Genomic DNA, 20,791 nt, shown 5'->3' on the forward strand with positions numbered 1-20,791 from the left:
GCTTTTGGCCGCCATAAGTGTGGCAGGGTATGCTCAGACGTGAGTCCCTTGCTCACTTTGCCACTGGATTCAAGCAAGCCGGGCTGAAGACGGCTGTAATGCCAGAAACCGGTACTCGGAAGCTTGTTTCCGGTCCAGGGAAGGCATGGCTTGGCAGTTCGGGCTTCACTGTTCCCATGAGGCACAGGGTCAGACTGATTTGCATATAGCCATGTCTGAACTGGGGTGGCAGAGTGGGCTAAAGAACGGTGATGGATTAAACCCAGATCTTTTGACTGGGTGTGAGTGTTTGATTGGTTCAGATGCTCCGTCCATTACCACCCCCTTTTGTACCGCTTTTGGCCGCCATAAGTGTGGCAGGGTATGCTCAGACGTGAGTCCCTTGCTCACTTTGCCACTGGTTTCAAGCAAGCCGGGCTGAAGACGGCTGTAATGCCAGAAACCGGTCCTCGGAAGCTTGTTTCCGGTCCAGGGAAGGCATGGCTTGGCAGTTCGGGCTTCACTGTTTCCATGAGGCACAGGGTCAGACTGATTTGAATATAGCCATGTCTGAACTGGGGTGGCAGAGTGGGCTAAAGAACGGTGATGGATTAAACCCATATCTTTTGACTGGGTGTGAGTGTTTGATTGGTTCAGATGCTCCGTCCATTACCACCCCCTTTTGTACCGCTTTTGGCCGCCATAAGTGTGGCAGGGTATGCTCAGACGTGAGTCCCTTGCTCACTTTGCCACTGGATTCAAGCAAGCCGGGCTGAAGACGGCTGTAATGCCAGAAACCGGTCCTCGGAAGCTTGTTTCCGGTCCAGGGAAGGCATGGCTTGGCAGTTCGGGCTTCACTGTTCCCATGAGACACAGGGTCAGACTGATTTGCATATAGCCATGTCTGAACTGGGGTGGCAGATTGGGCTAAAGAACGGTGATGGATTAAACCCAGATCTTTTGACTGGGTGTGAGTGTTTGATTGGTTCAGATGCTCCGTCCATTACCACCCCCTTTTGTACCGCTTTTGGCCGCCATAAGTGTGGCAGGGTATGCTCAGACGTGAGTCCCTTGCTCACTTTGCCACTGGATTTAAGCAAGCCGGGCTGAAGACGGCTGTAATGCCAGAAACCGGTCCTCGGAAGCTTGTTTCCGCTCCAGGGAAGGCATGGCTTGGCAGTTCGGGCTTCACTGTTCCCATGAGGCACAGGGTCAGACTGATTTGCATATAGCCATGTCTGAACTGGGGTGGCAGAGTGGGCAAAAGAACGGTGATGGATTAAACCCAGATCTTTTGACTGGGTGTGAGTGTTTGATTGGTTCAGATGCTCCGTCCATTACCACCCCCTTTTGTACCGCTTTTGGCCGCCATAAGTGTGGCAGGGTATGCTCAGACGTGAGTCCCTTGCTCACTTTGCCTCTGGATTCAAGCAAGCCGGGCTGAAGACGGCTTTAATGCCAGAAACCGGTCCTCGGAAGCTTGTTTACGGTCCAGGGAAGGCATGGCTTGGCAGTTCGGGCTTCACTGTTCCCATGAGGCACAGGGTCAGACTGATTTGCATATAGCCATGTCTGAACTGGGGTGGCAGAGTGGGCTAAAGAACGTTGATGGATTAAACCCAGATCTTTTGACTGGGTGTGAGTGTTTGATTGGTTCAGATGCTCCGTCCATTACCACCCCCTTTTGTACCGCTTTTGGCCGCCATAAGTGTGGCAGGGTATGCTCAGACGTGAGTCCCTTGCTCACTTTGCCACTGGATTCAAGCAAGCCGGGCTGAAGACGGCTGTAATGCCAGAAACCGGTCCTCGGAAGCTTGTTTCCGGTCCGGGGAAGGCATGGCTTGGCAGTTCGGGCTTCACTGTTCCCATGAGGCACAGGGTCAGACTGATTTGCATATAGCCATGTCTGAACTGGGGTGGCAGAGTGGGCTAAAGAACGGTGATAGATTAAACCCAGATCTTTTGACTGGGTGTGAGTGTTTGATTGGTTCAGATGCTCCGTCCATTACCACCCCCTTTTGTACCGCTTTTGGCCGCCATAAGTGTGGCAGGGTATGCTCAGACGTGAGTCCCTTGCTCACTTTGCCACTGGATTCAAGCAAGCCGGGCTGAAGACGGCTGTAATGCCAGAAACCGGTCCTCGGAAGCTTGTTTCCGGGCCAGGGAAGGAATGGTTTGGCAGTTCGGGCTTCACTGTTCCCATGAGGCACAGGGTCAGACTGATTTGCATATAGCCATGTCTGAACTGGGGTGGCAGAGTGGGCTAAAGAACGGTGATGGATTAAACCCAGATCTTTTGACTGGGTGTGAGTGTTTGATTGGTTCAGATGCTCCGTCCATTACCACCCCCTTTTGTACCACGTTTTACTTCTAGCGCATAATGCCGGTTTAGGACTGTTTTTAGTTTTGGTAACAAAAACACCAATGTTTTGAATTTCAGAAAAAAAGCCCCCTGAAAGTATCTGTTCAGCACCATGATTTAAGCAAGGTCCAAGAGGACTTCGTGATTACCGCCCTCTGTGGGTATGTAGCCTTTCAATTGAAAAACTTGTGAACCTGTAAAGTCGACTGACACACTGATAGAGGCTTAATATGTTCCCCTGCAGGATTTTGTCAGATGCCCTCTGCGCTCCTTAAAACATTTACGAACATTGGAATAATTAGAAAAGACGAGACACGATAAACCATTCATTCAGGTACCCTCCTAGTCATGATGGTAGAAAGTGCATAAATTATAATAGAGAGAGGTCCCCCCTTCTTTTAATGATCATAATGTTGTCAAAACGTTTCATTTATAGATCAGAATAGCAAAGCCCTGAAGAGAGTTTGGTGATTAATTACCTGGACTCGAAACGCGTCGGCACAAGCCTCGTAGTACAACAAGGCGCATTGATTCGTATTCATTCCGAAACGACAAGCTGGTCTTTTTTCTATCTAAAAAAACGTCATTGTTTATAATGTATTAATGCTATAAAAGTGGTATATGTATTGTTGAATTGATCATCAACTCGCATACGTGTTTTGACAAGTATTATTTTTCACTGTATGTAAAACGTTTGTCATTTATAGATATAATTTGATTATTATATTTTTTTCACTGTATGAAAATCACTTATCCTTCATAGATATAATTTGTTTCATTAATCTTGGGATTGTGGTATGTGAGTAGAAATTGAAAAGCCAATGGTAACCTTTTTTCACATACAAATATATGTTCAAAAAAATAAAAATAACGAATGGAATGTTAAATACATTTCCATGATAAACTGAAGAAACGTGTTTATCATTGTTGCGTCAGTAATTGCAAAAAATTAAAATATATGAAGGGTGGGCAAATCTTTTTTGTTTAACATTAATAGCCCTAGCATAAATGAGGACCAGCACAGACATATGAGCAACGATAGAACTGTGTCCTCTGAAAAATAACCAGGAAGTTATGTCAGTGAAATAAGTTCTAACTAACCAGTTGCCTTCTTGTGTGATCTTCTGGTAATGGTGTTTTGGTGTGATTTTCACCAGAAGTGGTCATTGCCACGAAAGCTTCACAGGCAGAATTTAGAACTTATGTTACTTCTCTCTTCCAATGGTTTTACCAGGGCACATTATATTTTGATGGAAACTTACAACTCATTGCTACCAAACAGAAATTATGAAATTGGATGCAAGTGCCATTCCTTAAAGGACCACTCTAAAACCTATTGACTTTTGGAGGATGTACATCTATATATTGAGTTTGCCTATCAACACCCGAAAAACATAAATCAAGAATATCATGTACCACTCTATCATCATGTATGTGTGTAAATGTAAATGTAAATGTATCTGAGCTTGTAAATCGCACTGCTACCCGTCCGTAGGTTTCCTGCCGCTGTATAACTCTGGGGAACCCGTCCTGGCTTTCCCTGTGGGATGTCCCTGCTGGGAGTCCCCAAGGTGGAGCCTGGCATCCCCGGAGTTGATGGGGCCATTGTGGAGATTAGGCAAGCTAATGCCCAGAGTTGCTGAGTGGAATCCCTGATTAGAGTAAGCACCGAAGCGAGAATTATCGAGTCCGCTGACCCAAATCCACGACCCTGCCGCGTCGGGAATTGAACCTTGGTCCCGGTCCAACTTCTGCTCCCGGGTCTGCCGCCTCTAACCAGTGAGCCACACTACTCCACATCATTGTAAGAACATAAGTGGAAAAGTGGGATACCTTTCATCAAACTCAAAGGTAGGCATGGTTTGTATAATGTTAGATGTGTCTATGTCCCAGAAGTCGCTTAGAGGCAGTGATGTCACTTCACCCTCCTGACCTGTAACTCTCACACTAAAAATTAAGGGCTTGATTTAAATCTTGGCAGGACTTCTGCTCTGCTCCTCTGTGGTGAAGTTTACAAGTAGTCTGTCAAGCTGATAGAATACTACCTGCCCTATTTGGATGTGTGCTGGCTGAACCGCCGCACACGTTGATGGAGTGTGTTCTGTATCATAAACGGTTAACCACTGTGGATGTGACGGACCTTTCAGCTGGCTAACATTACTCTGCTGCCATGAGGGTGGCGAATTGCGTTGCACCTATTTAAACGCACAGTTGTGCTGGTGTTGCTCTAGTGTTGGATTGCAGACAAAGGGAATATGTTGCGGGACACGTTCACCGTTACAGTATTCCCATGGCTATTGGGTGGATGCTAGCCTAATACCTTGTTTTGGCTAATATGTTTTCACCTAACTACCACACAAGAAGACACAATCCATTTCAGACCACGATCCTCTGCCATTTCACTGCCCCACAACATTTTCAAGCTGAACCTTTGCTAGTTAAGTTAGTTTTATCTTTTATCTTTCTCTGTTTCGTTTCATTTAGGTTTATTCTTTCATTCATATTCTTGTGGGTCATAACATTTATTTAACTTTTGCTTTATTGATAGTGGCAGGGAGTAGAAATGTTCATTTATAAAGGGAGAATTATCAGTCATATTGGATGAAATTATTCGAGCAGAGCGACAATTGTTTGGAGTTTATACTGTAGCAAACAACCTGCGCACACAGGAAGAAATAAGGAAGAGGTGGAATTACCTACAGGGGGAGTGCTCTCCTTGGAGAACTAGAGGACTGGTGGTGGTTCTCATAGCACCCCTTGAAACTGTTTCCCTGGGAGGCGAAGGTCTTGCAGATCCTACATCCTTAAAGTTTCTCAGTAAGTTGTACGTTTTAATGCGTCACTAAATCTATATTTTATTTTCGCTATTAAGTTAGCTGTTGCCCATTTGTATTTCACCTTTTTGAAACATAGACACCTATATATATTTGTATACTTTTTTTTTGGTCTTGTTTGTTTGAATGTAGTTTGTTGTATTGAAGATTACAGGTCTCACTCATTACATTTCACACGAATTAATGGTGCTTGTAAGTGTTTTTTCACCAAATAACCAATTTAATATATGTGTTTTATATTGTATTTTTTTTCTCATTTACTGCATGTATTTACTAGGTATATTTCACTTAGAATGTTTCAAATGTTGTTAAAGTTTACTTGAGAGGATTACAACTACCATAATGACTTATTTTAGTTTGTACAAAATAATATTGCAATGTCATCTTGCTCATTCTCTATCATATTTTTCACATTTAATAAAGTGTGATCTAATTATAAATCTCAATTTCATGCTGTTTTGAAATGTTTTTGTGTTTCAATTTAGTATGTTGTCCCATCCTTGTTCTTTTATTGAATTGATGTTAATTGTCTCACAAATAAAAGTTTGTTGACTTAAACATTTAATTTAGGTAAAATTATATGCTGTGTAGAAGTATTTTTATTTTAAAATGTACTCTGCAATGTGTATATGATGACTAATGCAATATTGCCCTCATGTTGTCTAATTATGAGATTTGTAGACTTCAAGGTCTTTGAATGGTTTCTGTCACATTTCTCATCTCTACTGTGCTGTGTTCAATCAATGGTGTATGTTTAAAAAAAACATTTAAAAACAAGGCAGGTGCATTGGTACAATAAATCACCAGTAGCAGTAGACCAGCAAAGCCATCCAAAAATCAATGTATGATATACACAGTGGAAATGAGCAAGAGAATAAAGACTGCTGCGCAAATAGGTGCTTATACAAAATATAGTATATATGGTACTCAAATAGTAAAAAAACAACAAAGTGCAAGTGCACAGTCAGTGCATAACAGCTCTCATAGCCCCCTATAGATCAGAGTAGGGGTATGGGCGGGTCCGTGATGAGACCGATCATGTTAGAACAGATGGGGCCCAGCAGATGACCTACTTTATGTGTTGGAGAGGAATTAATTAGATTGAGGTTCAGGGTGCCCAGGTCCTCTACAAGAGCCTGGGTTAGATTAAAGGTGGCATCTTCAAAATGCATATTTAGGTCTCTAGGCAGAGTACAATAAGATATTTTAAATATAGAGTACAATGGCAACATAGACCTTCTTAGCCTAGGAATTCAAAGTACACTTCATATATGACATATACAATACAAATGAGCCAAAAAAGTTGAGGCTACTATATAGATAAACTCTATGCAAGAAATATCCTGTAGTACTCAAATGTTAAAAAGCCACCAAGGAGTATGCACATAGTTCATACGTAACAGGTTGCAAAGCCTCCTATGGAGTATAAAAACAGCATTAACATTCAAAATTGGAGTGCCATAAAGCATATACCAATTGCAGTCATGGGTCATAAAAAAAACACCGCCATTCAAGTATACATAGAGTTCTGGAGAGGTAACTCAATTGAGTTTAGGCTAGCAAGAGTTAGAGAGAATTTATCAAACACTTTCCATTGATTTTGTAATAGATTGCCAAATTGGAGTCCCCTCATCTTTGTGATTTTTGCCCTTTGCACTCATACAGCTTAATTTCCATATTATTTGTTGCCAAGAACCTGGACCTCCATTCAGCAAATGTGGTGGGGTTCTGAATTCAGCTAGCGTGTTGCAATTCACAGCCGTGCAATTGCCATAGCAATAAAAACCATATGAGACTCTATTTTTGACTGACCCAGTGCCTATCGTATCATCTACTACCCATCATGTATATGTAATATATACTTTCTAAATATGTATTTTATTACAGGACATCAACATCTTATTACCTGCTTTTTTCAAAGTAGTTTTCTGTGTCATTTTTACTGTTTGTTTCATATCATACCACTTAAAGGTACGATCATTCTATTGATGATCTTGTTCCTTTTAGTTTGCTTCATTTTTAGCTTTAAACTCATTTGATGTATAATCCAAACTTTCAACATATTTGTTATTTGTAAATCATAATAGGTCCAATACTCCAAGCACATGGACAATTTGCCACTAAAGATACCTCTTCTCCAGACCAGGAACAAGCCTTCAGTGAGAACTCCACTCCTGCCAATCTGTATGAAAAGAGCTGCCTGGTCCATCTGGTCTGCCTGGACAGACCACTTCAGTGAGTCTCACTTGGCCAACACCTACACCTCCTACCCCAGCTGTTACCACACCTTAGCCTATAAATACCTCCACTTCCTGTGTCCAAACCAACATCACCCCAATCTTATGCCCCCAGCCCTCGCTAATGTTGATCTATCACCACTACCACCACCTACAGTTCAGTCAGGGCACAGCAGGATGTGGCATACTGGGTTAAGGGCACAGGATATTGGGGGTAGGGGCCATGGGAGGCACACTGTGGGCCAGCAAGGTGAGGCCACTGGCTTCACTGTCACCATGCCGCCATCAACTAAGTCTTGGGATCCTTCAATCAGTCCCACGACATGAGGACCAGGTCCTTACAGAGCTCCAGGAGATAAAGCAGTTGCAGAGGGAACTCAATGTAAAGATGGAACATCACAACTGCAATATGGGCTCGATGACTTGGGTGCTGCATGATATTGTTCCTATATGTGCAGGGTTTCTCCAGCACCATCGTCCCCTTTCTGTAATACAACATCTGTTCCCACTACATATGCCTCAGCCACAGAAAGGGAGGCCCTGTCACAAGAAGAAACAGCTGCACCCACTTCAGTCCCTGCAACTGTGGATCCTCAAGCCGTCTGCAGAGGGAAACAGCCATTACTATGCGTTTTTTACCATGTGTAGTTATTACATCGCATGAGTTACAACTTATGCGATGTAACAACGTGTAACGTTTAAAACGCATACCATTACATCGCATGCACTTTTATAACGCATGGATGTAATGGCTTTCAAAGTCGTTGTGAGTAAACTGAGGCTGTTTCCTCACAACAACGTGCACCACCCCTCGAAGCAGGGAGAAGGAACTGGGTGCAGAGACGGCGACGCTGGAGAGGAACCACGAGGAAAGAGATTTAAGGGGGTTTGCGCATGGGGTAGGGGTTACTTTTGTGGGGTTTAGGGTAGTGTCAAAGGATTAGTTACTTACCTGTAATCCTAGTTCTCTTCCAGGGGTATACTCATCAAAATCATAAGCACTGAATAGTCCCGCCCACGTGCGGGACCCCGGAGCAATAGCCAATAATATGCATATATCTACATATCTATATATATATATATTACCTACTGGCGGTCGCCAGTAGGTATATATAGTTAGGATTTTTTCTCTATGGGTTTTTTGAAAATTCTATGTCTAATAACTTTGGCGTTTGTGGACGGAATTGGCTGAAATTTTCAGGAAAATGGCACATTTTGTTTCTGAGCAGCCCTTGAAAATTTGGGGGGGGTTCGTCCAGTGGGGGCCGAGAAAAAAGGGGGGTCCCAAAACGTGTTTTTAACATTGAGTTTTCCATAGGGCGGTTGGCCTCACTTTCAGCCCGAACGGCTGAATGGATTTGCACGAAACTTGGCAAAATTGTAGGGACTGGTAGCCCGATGTGCCTTTTGTAGGTCTCAATATATGTGCTCCAGTGGATTTTGAGAAATTAACGTTTAAAAAAAGATATATATCTGTAACAGCGGACCGGTTAGCGCTCTGGTTCGCGGACTTTTCGCGCAACGGAGCTTTGTGAAGCGAAGCTGATTGGTTCTCCGGCGTCTGTCAACATTCCAAACAGTCCGTAGCGGCCGCCATCTTGTCTCTCGGTAGGATCGAGAGACAAGAGGAGGTCAAAACAAAGGGGGAAATAACTATAAGGGGGCATAGTAGATCCTCGCTGACCCCCTAGGTTTGATGTGGAGGTTTTAAAAGGGCCCCGCGGGGCAAAAAAAAATAATAAAAATAATAATTGAACGGCTGAATGGATTTGCACGAAACTTGGCAAAATATTAGGGACTGGTAGCCCGATGTGCCTTTGCTAGGTCTCAATATATGTGCTCCAGTGGATTTTGAGAAATTAACGTTCAAAAAAAGATATATATCTGTAACAGCGCTCCGCTTCGCGTAACGGAGGTTTGCGAAGCTGATTGGTCATTCTGTCACTGGGCTATAGTTGGGCTACATCTGGCTGATATTTGGGCTACATTTGTTTTTTTGTGTGTCTGGCGGCCATCTTTGGGCTACATTGGGCTACATTGGGCTTCATTGGGCTACATTCGGCTAATTAGCAAATAGCTCATCGCAAACTAGGAATGGTAAAGAATCGCTATTTATTCCTTAAAGTTCGCTATTTAGGAAATGCAAATAACTTTGATGATACATATGGCGGTTCATCTCTAACAAGATAAGAAGCATAGGGATAGATTTATGATGACTGGCGCATCACCAGGGATGTGTTAGTCATTCTGTGCCGCTGTTCCGTCACCTATGGTGTGCTGCATTTACAATGCGGCGCATCACGGGGCAAAAACAGCACAGATGCGTGATGTATCTGTGCCGTAAAGGTGGCGCATTGCTGGAGTTGTATCGCAAGTGTGATGAAGGTCCAGCAAGGGTCGGGGGTGCCCCTGTCGCAGGGTTTCTGTTCTCACACAGAACTGTGGACAGAGGATTGGAACCTCGGCGAATTAGGGTGTCCCAAAACTCACGTTAGTAATCAAAAACTATTTAGCAAGCTAGGTACAGTGTCACATTGGATATAACAAACTCTCAATGTTTAGACAATCCAGAATATGAACTTATAGTACCTCAGGATACGTGGAACTCATGAACAGTCGGTCGTTATATATTTCTTAGAAACCAGAACATGGAGTTAAGAAGAACACATGTGTATTTGAAATGTTTATTTACTAATGCCGTCTTCTCAGGCGTAGTACCTTAGATAATAAAAGTACACATATTATCAGTAGCAAAATTACCAGCATAGTTACTAGTACATAAAAAGTGAATGGTGATAGTATGTTAACATGCTGTAAATGAATAAGAGTTAGCAACACTTATAAGCAGCCGCGGGCCGTGGAGGGAGTTACGGTGAGGCAGGGAGGCGGGGAGGGGGAGAAGCAGGGTGGAGAATACAAGTACACATATTATCAGTAGCAAAATTACCAGCATAGTTACTAGTACATAAAAAGCGAATGGTGACAGTATGTTAACATGCTGTAAATGAATAAGAGTTAGCAACACTTATAAGCAGCCGCGGGCCATGGAGGGAGTTACGGTGGGGCAGGGAGGCGGGGAGGGGGAGGGGCAAGGTAGAGAGGGCTCCACCCTGCTTCTCCCCCTCCCCGCCTCCCTGCCCCATCGTAACTCCCTCCACGGCCCGCGGCTGCTTATATCTCACCCTCCCTAATACACATATTATATTATTTGCTAAGAAGGTCTCTTTGTGTTGGTTTAGGGCGTGCCCATACTTTAGTGTCTTAGATTTGAAGGAATCACATCAGCATACACCAGCTCTCTCTTCATGTGAACCGCATCAACTGTTGTGTATGTGTGTTCGGCAAAGCAATATAAAACCCGCCTCATGCCCAGAATTGGCAGAAGTTGCACTTATGTTATGAGTATGAAGTCGTGGAGATCAGACCTCATAACAATTCTGTATCGTGTTGTTCTTGAAACTTTAGCACTCGCTGTACAGATATAGTTTAACAAGCAAAGCAGATAGTAGAGCAATAACATATTATTCTCATGTAAACCACGATGAACTACTAGGTTGAAAGCTAAAGCAACAACTAAATGTCGTGTGCAGAAGTTGCAAAAAAGGAAAAATGGCGTTTAAACCGGTAATGAGCCCATGCTAACTTAACACGGTGTAAAGATATCCAGGACCTAGATGACACCTCCTCATGATCCGGAAACGAACTGAATAAGATAATAGAAGTGCCATCTCATGAGAGCAGATTGCAAGTTTATATGTGGACGGTCCGCAAGGTAAAGCATTAAAAACTAGGAAAATTCAATGCTAAAGAAAAATAAAACAGCCAAGTACTTTATCGAGTCTTAAGCCAATAGGCAAGGTAAATAATAAAAACTTGACAATTAAGTCAATGAATTGTCAATGAAATGCTAGTACTCAGCATATGAAACATGAAAAAGGTCTATGACATAACTGTGTATGCAAAATAAGCTGCAACAGCCTCCAACAGGAAGTCACCGTCTTCATCCGAAAACAGTTCAGCCATCCAATTTAAAAGCGGAAAAGAACATACGTGCTCTCCCAGCACCGGATCCTCTATCACCATCAGAGGACAGCTCGGTGGGTTTTCAAGAAAGCTGTGTTCCAAGAAAGACTGTGCTGCCGCCAGTAAATTCCAGGGACCAAGTAGTCCATGCATCAATGCCACAGCCATAATCCTTTCGCCAGGACAAATCAACTCGTGAGTAATGATAGGAGTCATCAGCTGATTAAAGTCGACGTCAGGAGAAACCGGTCCGCAGAGACACAAATCAATGGCCCAATCGAAATCACAGGTCAGGCAGTGAAATACAGGCTGGACACAGGTGAAGTAGGAGAACCGAAAAGATAATCCATATGCCGTGCTTAATATCGCCAACGGCATTGTGCCATAATATTCTAGCATGCGATTGCGGAACAGTGTCAGCAGCTGCAGGGTCGGAGGTTGCATAGGAGGGACATCCATATTTAAAAATGTAAAAAAGTACAAGAGCGTCCGCTGGTAATGCAAGTAAAAATGCAATCCACGAACCAGAGTGGAGAAAATGGAATGAAAGGGAGCAGGGATGACTCCAAAGATTTTCTCAAATGAAGTCACGAGACCACTGGTAACAACTTTAAAAAAGTGTGCCAGGGATTTTGTGGAGGATGCGTTAAAGATAGTCGGAAACATGTTGCTGAAATTGAAAGGCAAACCTGTGTACGGGTGTTCGCTATGTGAAGTACGAAAGTTTCACGGGCCGAACTCAAGGCCACCTCTCTCTGAAACAAAAGAGCTCTTATTCTTGTCATGCCGTTGAAACGTGTCCCAAGGTTGGTATTTGTGGCCAGATTGAAAACTCCCTATGTTCATGTGTGGGAGGAAATAGAACATTTCTGCAGCAAATAACCCGTTCACTTACTGTTACGATAAAAGGAATACTTTTAATTAACTCAGAACAATCTTCATTATTGAGCATCAAATAACTACCATTTTGCAACAACTTGAACGTGGGGATGATAGCAGGAACTGGCGTGCCTTGCATCACGCAAGCCATATTTGGTCGCTGTTTGTTGCATGAATCGTGTAACTGTATGTGCCTACACATTAGTGAATGATCTGGCGTCTCAGTGCATTCCTCTCCATTCAGATAAACTTCTTGATCATCTTTGAAACATCTGTATGTGTATGGAAGCGACCAGACCTCATGAACAAAAGCACTACCTAAAGGTTCATAAAGACCTATTGGTATATATTTCATACAATTTGAAAACTTATATAAAGCAAAAGGCAGCGTTATTAAACCGTCGATAAGGCATGGTGCCAAAAAACCCGCAATCCTCTGCTGATGATGTCACTGAGCATGTCATGAATGATGTAATATGTGACATCATCAGTAGTGGATTATGGGTAATAGTATCTCTAGTTTACTCCCCTATAGCTGTCTTTCTTTTAACATAAGTGTGTGTTTCCTTCCCTTATACTTACTGTTTTTGGTTCGCTTCCAGTTCGCGTACCAGCGAGCGAACTAGGAAGCGAACTAAGAGAAATAGAGGTTGGCACAGTTCCAAATATTGTACCAATTTTTTAATAACGGGGAGGTAGTTCTGAAAAGAACTTTTTTTTTTATTTTTCTGAACATTTTTTTACTGTAAGGTTCCCGATTCGCGAAGCGGGAACGAAGAAAAAAAAATATTTAAAAAAATAATTATTCATAAACATATAAAATATATTTTTGGATTTAAAGAAGAATAAATTTTACAGCTACAGATATTAGCTGTTAAAAAACCAATGAAATTCACTGAAAAAACCATAGGTTATAGACCATATATAGTTAGGAATTAGCATTTACAAAACCTTGAAAATTCACTGAAAAAACCATAGGTTATAGACCATATATAGTTAGGAATTAGCATTTACTAAACCTTATTTTACTCACACAAAACCATTGAAATTCCATATATAGTTAGTTGCACTAACTATATATCGCGCACCCGCAATCCACTGCTGATGATGTCACATATTACATCATTCATGACATGGTCAGTGACATCACTGATGACATCACTGATGACATCTCAAATGACATCACTGATGACATCTCACTTGATATCAATGATCACATCACTGATGATATCATTCATGTGATAATACAATGCATCTCCTCACACTCTAATATAACCTCCGTTACACCCAGTGTTAAATAGAGAGTATCATTTTTGAAACCATTGACACACCAATACTAGTTACTACATACGCACTCACTGATTCCTATGTCTACACACACATTCACTCATACAATCATTCATACATACAATCACTCATCTTTACAACACTATCATATGCACTCATACACCTATACAGACACTCACACTCTGCCACTCATCCATGGAGTTACTCACACACCTAGTCAGTCCTGAAAAGAATCAATCACACTTCCATTTTCTTATCTATACAGTTAAACACAGAACACCTTACATTTTTGAAACATATACTAACACATAGTTACTCTCTTATAGAATCACTGATACAAGTACACATTGATCTGCACAGAGTCACACACCTCCCAGCCAGCCATACACACACTCAGTCTCCCATACAAATACTTGTGCAACCAATCAATAACCCATATAGCTACTTATATAGCTACTGATGAACACGTGCAGCAGCTTGCACAACAACAGACATACTGATGCACACTTTTAGACAGTTTAGTCACTAACCCGTGCATTCAGTAAGACGCATTTAATCACTCACTCATACAGTCAATCACGCACCTACTAAAACCTTCATTCAGACACTTATACATCCACTCATTCTTCAATATGTAAAACATATTTAAACTTTACAGAAACACATAATCACTGGATGTTGTCATCAGTGATGTCATCAGTGATGTCACTGACCATGTCATGAATGATGTAATATGTGACATCATCAGCAGTGGATTGCGGGTGCGCGATATATAGTTAGTGCAACTAACTATATATGGAATTTCAATGGTTTTGTGTGAGTAAAATAAGGTTTAGTAAATGCTAATTCCTAACTATATATGGTCTATAACCTATGGTTTTTTCAGTGAATTTTCAAGGTTTTGTAAATGCTAATTCCTAACTATATATGGTCTATAACCTATGGTTTTTTCAGTGAATATATATAAATACATATAAATACGCATAAAATAACCATATATATATAGATCATATGCATATACATATGCAGCCCAATATACACCATACTAGGCTCCAAACTGCCATTATTGCCTGTAAAATCTTTACATTTGTTAAATAAAGACATATAAAACACCTTATATGATAATGTAAAGAAGAAACACTGCCTAGGTTTTCTTTGAAACACACAACCTTTATTTTCAAAGGTAAAAAACAGGCAGGATCATAGAGGCAGCTTTAGCCTAGATAGGCTGCATTGTAACAACAGAAAATCTGGCGCCGTGCCTTTAAGACCTCTGAGAACCTCCAGGCTCCCATCATGCACCACAGGTGACAGTTAGGTCAGTTGTTTTGGACGGCGAATAACAGTGTGAAAACTGCATGGGTAACATGTAACAGAGATTACTCAGATATTAGTCCGGGGAGGCGGGTGGGTGTGCTTATGACTTTGATGAGTTTACCCCTGGAAGAGAACTAGGATTACAGGTAAGTAACTAATCCTTCTCTTCCAGGGGATACTCATCAATAGTCATAAGCACTGAATAGAGTAGCAAGCCCATCCCATACCCTGTGGACCAATATCAAGCTCTCTAAACGGTACACTCATAAAAATATTACCCAAACAAATTCCTCAGGGATGCCTGACCAACCTGAGCATCCGCCTGAGTATCAGAATCAAGGCAGTAATGGCGAGAAAAGGTGTGAACCGAACGCCATGTAGCTGCCTTACAAATTTCATGAACAGGAACATTTTTAAGCATTGCTATAGTAGCAGCCTTTCCTCTAGTGGAATGAGCTCTTGGTCTACCCGGGAGCTGTTTTCGTGCCAATTGATAACATAACAAAATGCATGACACAATCCATCTAGAAATGGACCTCTTGGATGCGGGCAAGCCCGTATTCAGAGGCCCGTAGTTTACAAACAAATGATCAGTCTTTCTAACACTTTTAGTTTTATCAAGGTAAAACTTCAAAACTCTTTTCAAATCCAAAGAATGTAGAGCTTTTTCAGCTGAAGAGCTCGGATTAGCAAAAAACGTAGGTAGTGTCACTGATTGGTTAATGTGAAAATCCGAGATTACCTTAGGAAGGAATCTGGGATGAGTCCGAAGCACCACTCTATTCGCATGGAAAACGAGATAGGGTCCTGAAGCACAAAAGGCCTGAATCTCGCTCACCCTGCGCGCAGAAGTGATCGCCACAAGGAAGGACACCTTCCACGACAGATGTTGAAGGGAAGCCTTGTGTATAGGTTCAAATGGGGGACCCATCAATTTAGACAAAACCACATTAAGCTCCCAAGGAGGTGAAGGAGCCCTCACGGGAGGATACACTTTCCTGAGACCTTCCAGAAAATCCTTCACAACTGGCATTTGAAAGAAAGACACCTGAGTAGGAGACTTTCGATATGCTGTAATCGCTGCCAAATGGACCTTAATAGAAGAATACTGCAAACCTGCTTTGGCCAAAGAAAGTAAGTATGGTAACAGTACCTGTTCCTGACCTCGAATCGGGTCATGTCCTTCAGCAGCACACCACATGAAAAACCGCTTCCACTTGAAAGCATATGTTTTTCTAGTAGAAGCTCTCCTTGCCTCTCTTAAAATGTGCATACAGTCTTGGGAAAGGCCTAGATGTCCGTACTGGACGAACTCAGGAACCATACTGCTAGCTTCAGGGACGGCAGGTTGGGATGGAACACTCTGCCGTTCTCCCTCGTTAGCAGATCCGGACAGCAGGGAAGCCTCCTGTGCGGCACTTTGGATAGATGAAGGAGATCCGGGTACCACCATTGGCGAGGCCAATCCGGAGCTACAAGAATCATGTCTGTCTTTGACTTGTACAGTTTCTTGATCACCAAGGGAATGAGTGGAATCGGTGGAAAGGCGTAGAGTAATGTCTCTGACCAGTCTATCCATAGAGCATTCCCTTTGGACCCTCGTTGTGGGTACCTGGACGCAAAGACGCGGCATTTTGCGTTGTCGGCGTCCGCGAAGAGATCGATTTCTGGTGATCCCCAGGCCTGGAAGACATCTCCTATCACTTCGTCTTTTAAGACCCAGTCGTGTGCTTCTGCGAAGTGTCTGCTGAGGTCGTCCGCTTGGACGTTGAGAACGCCGGGCAGATGGATAGCTGATATTGTCATACCCCGAGCCAGAAGCCACTTCCAGATTGCTTGCGCTTCCAGTGACAGAGGTCTGGATCGCGTTCCGCCCTGCTTGTTCAGATAGTACATTGTTGTTGTATTGTCCGTCTGAACAAGCAAAGAGGGTGACTTGAGAGCTGGAAAGAAAGCTTTGAGAGCCAGATGTACCGCTCTGAGTTCCAACATGTTTATGTGATACAGTCTTTCTTTCTCTGACCACACTCCTTGAACTTGAAGGGACCCCAGATGGGCTCCCCATCCTTGCAGGGACGCATCTGTCACCAGCGATCGTCTGGGCATGTCCTCTTGAAAAGGTACTCCCACTACCAGATGACTCCGCTGCATCCACCATCGAATGGAGGTCCTCACTGACAGAGGAAGCGACAGCTTGTCCTCCCAACGGTTTGAAAACTGGGACCACTGATCCTCCAGCGACTGCTGCAGAGGTCTCATATGCAGCCTGGCGTTCGGGACAAGGAAAATGCAAGACGCCATGGACCCTAGCAGAGAAGAGATTTGTCTGGCCGTTGGTCGAGGAATCTTTAGTAAGGTTTGACACTTGAGAAGAATTGAGGATAGTCTCTCCTCCGAAGGATACGCTTTTGCGTCCTTTGAATCTAGAAGTGCGCCCAGATAATGTATCCTCTGAGTGGGATTGAGGATAGACTTTTTGAAGTTCACGTGTAGACCTAGCCTCCGCAGCTGAAGTATACAGAACGTGAGATGTTGCTGAAGCAGAATCGGAGACGCACTCTTTAGCAGCCAATCGTCTAGATAGGGATAGACGAAAATGTGTCTCTTCCTTAGGAAAGCCGCTACGACTGCCATGCACTTGGAGAAGGTGCGAGGAGCTGACTTTAGCCCGAAGGGCAAGACTGTGTACTGGTAATGACTGGTTTGTATGCAAAACCTTAGAAATTTCCGATGCTTTGGGGCGATGGGGATGTGAAAATAAGCATCTTGGAGATCTATGGAGCACATCCAGTCCTTTTGATGCAAAAGTGGAATTATCTGATGTAACGCCAGCATTCTGAACTTTTCTCGCCGAATGAACTGATTGAGGCGCCTTGTAAAAACTAGGTCATGGACAATCAATATTTGCCCGGCGGTATCGCCTCTTTAACCCACAAAATATTAATCAATGAAGAGGCAGGCGCTGGAGACGGGAAGGCAGGAAACAAGGTTTATTCTCTCCGGAGGAGAACACATCAGTTCAGACAGCCAGTATCGTCACGAGGTGCTCTAGCCGCATCTCTGAGGCCTGGCCACTTATACACATGTTCATGATCTTTATTGCAGGTAACACATTCTTGTAATGCTTTGAAGTATGAAAGGACATCCTCTGAATCTCCCCCTCAGGCCCGTTCCCACACACATTTACAGTTGAAGTCCCCACCCCGGTCACAACAGGTGATGATTATCGCGCAGCTGGACATCCCGCCGATTCACGGGATGTGGGGGGTTGATCGGATCTCATAGGGTGGGGGCTTTGATCAACTCGAGGGTCCTTTGATGAGGGAAGCTTCCTACTGTACGGGGGGGGCAATAAACAGTATCCGCAGAGCTAGGTGGCGGCCTGGGAACGAGGAAGACAAACGGGCACACAGGAAAGGGGGTTTGTATCAAAAAAAGGGCCTGGGACCATGAAAGGAATGAAGGGAGGTGTCGCGCTGGGAACAGGATGGGGTTCTGAGGCAGAGCTGCGCTGAAGAGGGGTTTATGACCCAAGGCATGCGAGAGCGGGGGGTTGTCAGCGTGCGGGCTTTGCGAGGGCGAAGGGCTATGCTGGGGGTCAGTGGCGTGCAGAGGGTGGTTCTGATCGAGGCACCTAAAATGGCGGGTGCACACGACAAAAGTGTGGCATCAGGGAAAAAGGCAAGATGGCGCAGATAATGTTTACCAAACCGTACTAATTTTCAACAGTCCGCCCTTTAACATATCCAAGACATCTTGCGGGCCTATTTCCTATCCATGTCTACTGTGGCGGTCATAAGTAAAGAAGTAGGAACCCAGGTGAAGGAGCTATAAACATTACATTTAAAATCTTTCGTCTTAGGAGGCGGGTCTATCGATAAAACTTGTTTGCAGGAAAGTCATAGTAATGCAATGTCGGACAAAAACGATTCTGTAGTGAGAGCATGGAGTACATTTCATAGATACTTGTAGTCATCCGGAATGTGAACTGATAGGTTATTACATATGTAAGTTCTGTTCATTTTTGGTGGGAGCATAATCAATACAATGGTTGCTGGGAGAGAAATGAGACGTAGTAAAAAACAATAATCAGGGGTGTCATTGTTCGAAGGGGAGGTCCCATTGTCATGGACCATCATTAGCGAGTTCTCAGCATTCTTTGTCGTCTTCTGTTGGCACGGTGGAGCTATGGGTCCAGCTCTATTCTAGTTTCCGCGTTGCAGGGCATGACCTTTTCCTCGCTTTTCTGTTCAAAAAGGTCCTTTTCGCCCTGTGTCCCTTTGAGTCGATTGTCAAAAAGTTCAGGTGGAAGAAGTGTGTGTGTAAGTAGTCCTTAGGGTAGGTCGGAGAAAAAGGGGGATGGAGCAGGGCCAGATCGGGAACAGACCAGGGGGACGGAAAATTTTGGGTAGGCGGGCTCATGACCGAGTTCAGAGAGCGGGGACTTTTCGGCACACGTTGAACATCGAGCAGGGGCATCAGGTCAGCCCTTTCCTCTTATTTTGTCGGAAACGGTGCCTCGTCCTGCGACTCCTTACTGTTGCGGTCTCGCCTTGGCCAGTGTCGCAGATGTTCCACGATCTGTAGTCAGGCCGCGTGCTCCCACATCCGGTCTCTCTCTCCTCCGACAGTGGTACCCTAAATGAGTTTAAAAAGACAGTCTTTAGAGAATTGGCAGAGGAAGGTAATCACATAAGTCTATTTCTCTCCCAGCTCCAAGTAAATGAGAAACATCCGTTATTTTGCGGTTCACAACCAACATATAAATAATTGACGATGGGCTTGCTGGATTTATTATAACTTTCCTTCGTAACTATTTCTTTGGTGTTTGTTGGTGTTACATTCATTGTCGTGGTACGAGATCTGGTACCTATCCATTGCATTTTGTTTATTACAATTACGTCAGTTCTTCTGGCAGAGACCCACTTTCCTAGTACGAGCCTTACGAAGCTATACCGTTCTCCAGGGCTTTATATTTTACGAAAAAAGTGCAACGTGCTATCACCATGGTCTGATAGGTATCTTAATGAGGAACGAACATGGGCTAAACAATTTTCCATTCGATCAACGCATCCTACCTTTCAGCTAAACATTTTACTTCTAACAGGGTTTATTGCAACAATTTTTTCTTCATTTTGGTCTAATCTTAACTTTTGCAAATATCCTTCTAATTCCTACATGGTCTCTTACAACCTGACTACTTCATTAAAAAACGAGGTCTTATGGAAGACAACTAGGAAAATAGCAAACTGTGGTGAGGGACTATTGTCTTGCTTTGTGTCATGAGGGCGTTTATCTAGCAGAAGGCCACAGTTCAGTTGGTAAGCGTTCAGTGACATTTCTCGAATTCTAAACTCTGTAGCTTGCTCATCGACAAATCATTCCTAGGAACAACGGCTGGCCTGTGTTAGTCGTAAGACGACACATCTCTTACAACCGAGGGTGAGGGACATTAAAAACTCTCGCCCGGGGCAGCTGATACAAAACTGGGGGCGTTCTGGGAAGATGGGGATGTTTCGATCACCTTTACTGTTTGGGTATTGAGACAATTCAGGACGGGGAAGGTCGCGTTATCTGAGGCATTTTTGTTTATCATAGAAGCCGCTGACATGTAGTTCCCTTATTACGGGTCAGATTGGGGAACCTCAGTCGTCTTACCTGTCCTTTCCCTTTTGGCCAATTCTAGGTTTCATCAATTTTTAGCAGAAAGGAGAGGTAGTGACACGGCATCAGGGTGATTTTATTTAAGACAAATTTTGTGCAAATACTTGCGGTATTTGGAGCCAATTGGATGGTGCACCAGGGGTGGCGGTTTGTCAATTAGGTGCTAATCGTTCGGAAGAGTGAGAGTGTGGAGGGGAGGGAGAGAGAGA

Source organism: Lissotriton helveticus, chromosome 6 (genome assembly GCF_964261635.1).
Source record: "Lissotriton helveticus chromosome 6, aLisHel1.1, whole genome shotgun sequence".
Taxonomy (NCBI): Eukaryota; Metazoa; Chordata; class Amphibia; order Caudata; family Salamandridae; genus Lissotriton; species Lissotriton helveticus.